Below are 7,911 nucleotides of genomic sequence, written 5' to 3' on the forward strand. Positions count from 1 at the left end.
GACTTTCATGCTCCAACGCACGTTTTAAGAGGTGCCCAAGAACACGGCTGGGGAAGAAAAGAAAAGCAGATTAACAAAACAAGCATCGAAGAAGCATCGAAAATTTTGCGTGATATAGCAGGCGACGTGCATATTTGTTTTTGGAATAAGAAAGATTTAGTGTTCAGGCAGGAGAGGGCTCCAAGATGAGCCCAGATAAATAAATATATGCAAGCGTTGCCAAAGATAACAACACGGTCAGCGAAACTGCATCAAACAGCCGTGTTTCTCTCGTAACATGATTTTTTGTAAAAAGCCGAGTTCCATGTTTGTGCTGTAACTGGAACCCTCCCTCGAAAAACAAAAACAAATTATATTATTCCTCACGGAATGTTTTTGAGCACAATTTGCACAAAGTTCCAAGCGACAGTTTATTCGATCAATTGCTACATATTATTATTGTTTTACTAGTTTACTACAATTCTATATGACAGTGATTACGGATACGTTTATCTTTATTTTTACATTTCATTGCGGGTAACTTTAAGCCGCATCTATTGCCTGCCGGAAGAAATGGACTTCAAACTTTTGAAACGCTTGCTTTTTTGCCTAGCTCTAATAAAGCGTGAAACATTCACCATCATAACAATCACAAAGCTAATGCTTGTAACTACTCTTCTTTACGTCATTATTACCATTTTAGCTGGACACTTTGCCCTGTCCAATCGTCAACTGTTTGTCGATGAGTAACTCTTTGTTCACTGTTTCCCTTGTCTGTGATGTCGAAAGTACTTATGGTGAACCTTTTTGCCTATGACTTCATTCCGTTTGTTCCTTGAAATAACATTTGCTTGAGTTGAAGTTCTTGGTACAAATACGTTTCTGATTTTGTATCTCGTTCACTTCAATGTTTAGTGACAAAAATAAACTGCGCATCGACATGGCAATGGAACCCATAGAATCGGTGCCAAGTATCAAAAGCAGCGCTTATTGCTCACTAGTTGTTTGCGAAATATTTTCTCACACAGTGAATTCCTGTCAGAAGATTACGGGCACAGTGTTTTCATAAAGTATACAGTGAGCGCATTTTATTGTCATCACTGATGTTACTCAGTTGAGCTTTAGCTGTTTGTCTACAATGAGGATAAGTATACAAATAATAATGAGCCTCGCATTGTTGAATTCTCATGTCCTGAAAGCATATGTAACTTTGGCAGCCAACAGATTGACAGGTTACTTAATTAGGCACAATGAAAAATTGGGCAGATACGATCCGAGGATGATTGTCAGAGTGAAGTGATGGCTTCCCAATAGAGTTACTAAGATATGCTGCTTGGGACACTTATTGATTAGTTCTGTTGATTAAATGCTATTAGCTGCAGCGTTGAACTTCCTCCAGGGCCGACCAGCGTTACAAACTAAATTGAATTTGTTACGAGAACAAATCTCGTGGACAGGAATTAGAATCGGCCCCCCAAATCACCTCCTTCGATTACACTGCATCTAAGATAGGCCCAGTTCACTTGGCCACAGAGCCATCAACGCAAAGTTAAGGGAAGAGCCAAAGAAAGCTTTGCTTTAAAAAGTTGTGAAGCATGTCGAAGGCAGCAATCTCTCCTACAAATTACGTCAGATAGCTCATTGCCAGGTGCCACCGCCGTGTCTATTCGCACTTTACTTTTGTTACCAACCAGCGCCAGTTTCAAAGGAATAATTTTCCCGTATTTTCTTTTTTGTGAGAGTTCTTGCATAGGCAGACAATATCTACGCTCTTCTCTGTACAGCTGTGATGACTACAAAACAAACACCAGTGTACACTGATGTGCCATTTGTGTGTCCACTCTTCAATCTGATGCACCTCCTAGTCATAATGGGCAGGAACAAAACGCCTGTGTCACCACCTAACGTGCACCAAAACATGGAATGTGACCCTTTGTATACGTTAGTGCACCTGAAAGCCAGAGTAATCACGTGACCCCCGCGGCGACCTTTGACATGTTTTTCTGGTGTGTGTGCCGATGCCATTAAGTTCCTCCCTGTGCCTCCTTCTTTGTATCGTCAGTTGGTTCTTCTATAATGCCACTGACCACTGCGCCTAAAATAGGTATGTTTCAGCCCTCTGCGTGACTTGAATGCGCATAATAATTCTTCGTAAAGAAGCATTTTAGTGATCACACTAAGCTTGTGTGTCTATATTGTGCCTGCCAAGTGTCATACGTTTTGTGTTGGTGCAAGGTACCCGTGCGGTTTGCTTATCCACTGACGTTTCCGTCTCATGTGATACACCATGGGTCATTTGACAAAAAGAGTGGCATTATTTGCATATTATACGTCGGTTCACGTTGCCGAAGAATCTGCTTGCAAATAAAGTCTGCTGTTTATCTTCGATGCGATGTTGTAGCGTGGTAGTAATGGGTGGCACGACCGGCAATGAATAATCTCTCGTTGAAGCATCCTGAAGCTTTGACAACCTGCAAACTACACCACAAAGGGGAGGTCGTCCTGATATAGATCAGGAGGAGGCTGTCAGGTGCACGCAAATAGAGGCTAAGTTTGAGCTTAAAATGATTGAATGAGGCTTATCTAATTTCTTAACTGTAAGCATTATGAGCTTGCTAATACTGATTTATCATTATTTAGTACATTAATTACTACAATAATTAGCACCAAGAGACGGTGCACGTTTGAGAGTGGCGCAACAAGCTTTTTAGAAAGTATGCTGGGTGTTATATTCTAAATGAGGTATCTTCTCCGGGAGTCGACGAAAAACTAAAAGGTTAACGATTATCCTTGACAAACAAGAGGCATTATATTCATTAAACAGTACTTACGCTCTTTTGTTCTTCATAAGATCATTTAAGTAGTCAACAACTGACCTTTCTTTAAAAAAAGAACATTGGTAAGGCAATGGTAAAGCTCTCAGTGTTTTGTCAGTATCACGCATTTTATGCACAGATTTCAAGTTAATTCGTCCCAGCAATGTTATGCCGGTGTTTCCACAAGCTCATATTGTCAATTTATGAGAATAACTTTCGACAACTTCAACTGCCTATCACCAAATAAAAAAGATGAGCGCATTAGCGAGTCCCCAGTTGCCGCTACGGTGAGTCACGAGGCAGGATGGAGTACCTCTTTTATGTCAAATGACCCGTTGTGTTCGCCGCGCGTCCTGTGCGTGCGCAGAGGTCACACGTATGCCGACAACTGCGCATAATCTCATTTCGGCGTCGACATCGCCGGGAACGCACCTCGTGAACCAAATTTGTGCCCACAGTCGAGCGAATCTGCGGTTTCCCCGCGTACACCGCAGCTACGCTGCCGTGAGGGGGAACCTATCTCGCCCTGTTGCTCTTTTTTTTTTTTTGGACGTGTGTTTTACGCACAAAGCCACCCTCGACGAAGACACCTCACACGAGTTACGTGCAACACAGCAGCAACTAACCACGCCGCCTCCGCCTCTTCTCAAACCGCGCCAACCAGCCGAAGCCCTCAGCAGGACGCAAAGCACCTTCTTCCCAGCAAAAAAGAAAAAAGCTCGCCGCTGCACGGTTTTGGGACGCGTTTGCCTCAAGAAACGACGTCGACCGTAAGAGGGGGGAAAGATCAGAGCAGACGACGGCATGCAGACGACAGCCAGACGTCGGCGAACGTCGAAGAGACCGGTACTCCCAGAAAGATGACGTCACCAGAATTCTCTGGCACGGCCGAGAAAAGAGGGGAAGAGACGTAATCAGCGAAAGTGTAGCCTAGCAAGGCGAGCGAGCGCCACCTTTACCCTCTGCTCAAAGAACTCTCTCGTTCTCTCACTCCGCATAGTGGTCCTCGAGGAACATTTTGTTTTACTTTCCCGCCGCGCAATGCCGGTTCATGTGTGTGTGCGTGTGTGTGCGTGTCCCCTGGACCCAGAACTGGAAAACAAAACCATGCAACGTGCCCTCCTGTGAAAAGAAAAACAAGGCCGGCTTTGTTATCCGCTACCTTCTATCGTTAAATCTCGCGCCTTGCTTTTCCCACTCGTTCTTTTTTTCTTATCACGCCAAGAGTCTAGCCTCTAATACCGCATTATCATGGTTCTAGGGCATATCACTCGTAGACGAGGCTGCCTTCCCTGGCACCGGGCTCTTACGTCATGTGGTTGCGCCGACTGTGATCCGCCCGGCCCGGTGGGTAGCCCAGTAGATGAATGCCGCGTTTCTGGTGGCCCCTCGTAAGCTGACTTACCAAAGACATCTTATTCAAGCCACGGAAGCCGTAACCTGGCGAAGTGTTCGGATGATCTGGGAGCGTATTTGAAAAAAAAATTCTTAAGCTAGAACTATTCGCAACAACAGGTACCAGCCAACCGTCGCATTGGACGTACTGGCGAAGGCAGCCGGCCAGTAACAAACAGCTGTTACGAAGGAACAGCTTTGGACCTCCACCCCTCAACACTGCAGGTGTCGTGACGCGTGCAATCAGGAATGCCGTGACAGTGGAAGATTGCCTACAGAATAAGCGCGATAGCCCTGCATCCCCTCGTGCATCGTTTGAAATGTAGCTGTGTCGAAACGTCGCCGCTTTTGTTTGCGTTGTTACTATGTCCCGAGTCGCGATCTGGCATAAACACAGCTATCTGGCTAGGAAATTTGTTGCCACGGTTTGCACTGCACTGACTGCAAATGAAAGGCTCCCTCTTTAACACCGACTTAGTTGCAGCAACCGCTACTACTTGAAGTTATGTCGCAGCATAGCGTTAAAAAAGAAAGAAAGTGACAGTAAAGCGAGTAGATTTGCAAACAGAAGCAAAAGGTAGTTCCCTTAGGATATTAAACGTAGTTAGATTACCAAGAACACAGAAACTGATTTTAGTTTAGGTTAAGCTAAGTTTTTTTTTTTTTTTGGCTCTTTCTTGCGCATGCATAGCATTGGGAGTCTGCTGAAGCGTACACCTCACTTATGATTGTAGAAGTTGTGTTGTTTTTTGTATGATGCCGTAAGAAGTTTGCTATAAGGAGAGTCCTTTTTCACCAGCTCAGTTAAGGTATTTAGACTCGTGTGACATATAAAATGCGACAATATTTCGTATTCGTGACAAAGAGCAAGGTTCGTGACAGTAGCTCTAAGTTGAATGTTGGAGGCTTCTGTCTCGAAGGTAACTAGCAGCAAAAGGTTTTATTTTTGTTGCATTTTTGCAGCGGAATCGCATACATTTACTACTATACTCATATTACAAGCTTTCTTTATTTTCCAGCATTTTAGTGCTTGCTACGTATCCGTATTTCGCATCATTATTTCAGTAGTAACGTAAATGCATCCAACAGATGTATCAAGAAAGCCTTCTATCCTTAATTAAACCTGAGATCTTAAGTTGCTGGTCGTTAGCTGCATATCTTGCGAGCCGGCCTGATGTGATATCTTTGGGTCAGCTTCCGAACGGCTGCTTGCGATTGCTCCTCGCTATCTCTCCTTCTCTTCTTCGCGCAGTTTAGTCTACTTATCATGACTTAACCTAAAAATAAAATAATAATTTCCTCAGTGTCGCAAGTGCCGTTGAAATAACCTTTCTATACATAACAGGACCGAATCGCCCGCGCTCATTCTCTCAACATCTCTGCCTATCCGGTAGTGTCGGTGTACATAGTTGTGCGTGAATCCGCAAGATGTTAAAAGGAAGACGCCATGCCATCACACGTTGGGCTGCGTTTCTCTCGCATTAAGGGAGACGTAATAGTTGTTTGCGGAGCTGGTGACAAGCGTGCTCTTGCGTAGGCCGTTTGTATCGTGGGTACCTTTTTCATTCTTATCTTTTGTTACCTCGGTCCTTCTTCGTAGACCTTTTGTCCTTCCTTGGCTTCACGAGTGCGTACGCAATATTTCGCAGATGTTATCATTCTTGAATGTGTTATCGCTTGTTCGCATTTTTCTTTCCCGGCTGCTCGAGAGTGTTCATGTATACAAGATGTGTTCGGGTTTACTTCCGGTTTCACTTCCTGGCTGCTTACCCAGCGTGTGTTCCCTTCGAGCTTGCTTTCCCCGTTTTCTCTCGCGAACCTTGCACGTTTCAGTGAACTATTCGGCCAGCAAAATTGAGCAGCCCCCATTGTTTAGCAGTGTTTTCAAAGTATACATGTGTGTAACAGGCATTCTCGAGTGTGTATGCGCCTACTATGACTCCAGCTGTTGAGTAAAAAGGTTTTAAAAAGAGTACGTCTACGCATCGCTTCTTTTCGGCAATTTGGACCCCGATGGCGATGCCTCCAAGCAGCGACCGCACGCTTGTAGACTGCTTCATGAGGCATGCGAATGCGCGACCTACAATAGGTAAGCGATGGCTATGCCTGGTAGAAACGTGTAGGTCAATACCGAAACTTCAGAAGTTAAGGACGGGGCAACGAGCGATGTAACGAAAGATGTTAGGCGTAACCTTTAAGAGAGAGAAAAACAGCGCTGTGGGTTGAGTTGTGAGATGCTTTGCTTGCCTTGGTTCTGGAACAGCAAACTTGTAGTTATCTGTGCTATCACCTCCCAAGCAACACATCCCTAAAAGCCGGACGCTTGGCCGGGGGTTGCTAATACCCGTCCTATAAAATCTTGCCTGTCCGGCGGTGGGGACCAAACCACGCACCATGCGCAGCCGAGCTGGTGTCCTACCCACTGGGCCATGGTTTCGGTGGCAAGTACACATTAAATAATGCCGGATGGTCAAGATTTATTTGAAGCCCTTCACTACACAGCGTCTCTAATAGCTCCAGTGTTACTTTGGGAACCTTAATCCCCTCCATTTAAAAAGATAGTTATTTTTAATAATGTTGATAGAAGCGCTGCAGTTACCTTGTAGTTGGTAGTGCCCTCCTTTTTCACGTATGATGCACGTAGCCGTACAAGTAACGCTACTCCACAGATACACTTCGTTTCCGAGTTTCATAAACATTACCCTATACCTCCACTATGTTTTCGTTTTGGTACAGTTGTATTAAACAAGTTAACAGACGAAAAAAAAAAAGGAACTGGAAGCGCTGGTAAACAAGTACAAATGGCGCACAGCAACGCAGTGCCTGCGTCCCCCGTCTCCCACGTGTCCAGAGTTCTTCACACAACCACTTTACAAGTATTATTAATCTTGCTCATGTCAAGCCGTTGCTTTACGGTATCCGAGATATTGCATAGCACGTATCTTAGTTTACGTTTACAGGTGGTAAGCGCCCCATGCATGTTGCTTATTTCTTCGTGTTCATCTGTAACAAGCGTGCCTGTACTGAAACCTCAGCATTATAATCTATGAGCAGGCTGGTTATTTCCCTATGAGCTAAGGATTCAGAACAAACTGTACACACACTCGAAAAGTAATGCACAAGAGGGGTACGGGCCACCTTGACGCGAAAGACCGGGCCTTGGGCATTTCAGTTTACGTTTACGGGGGGTAAGCGCCATATGCATGTTACTTATCGCTCTATTTCAGTCTGTAACAAGCATTCCTGTGCTGAGACCTCGCCATCATAGTTTCTGAGCAGGCTGGTTATTTCAGCACGAGCTGAAGATTCAGAACAAACTGTACACTGAAACGAAGAGTAATGCACAAAAGCTGTGAAGGGCCACCCTAACCCAAAAAGACAGGGCTTGGGGCTTGTCACAGGAGGACTCTGTGAAATGCTCAAGGTGCCTTATTCCCGCGAGTGATATGTGAGTGTTGGACATCTCCTGTGGGTGTGCCCCGGGAAAATGGCCGAAAGAGAGAGGGACAGAGAGAGAAAGAGGGCTTAATAGTTGTCGGGGTACGAACAGACCGGCCCACAGACTGCGAACTGTAATCCCTTGCTCATTGAAAAATTTATTGTTGTGGAAAAGCTTGCCACATAACAGTGGCAACACTTCCAACTTCATCAGACTAAACCTCAACCAAAATTGTGGACGATAAGTTCGACATGTAACTTATGCCTGCATCTTCTTCGCTGA

Source organism: Dermacentor variabilis, chromosome 9 (genome assembly GCF_050947875.1).
Source record: "Dermacentor variabilis isolate Ectoservices chromosome 9, ASM5094787v1, whole genome shotgun sequence".
In the NCBI taxonomy this organism is placed as follows: Eukaryota; Metazoa; Arthropoda; class Arachnida; order Ixodida; family Ixodidae; genus Dermacentor; species Dermacentor variabilis.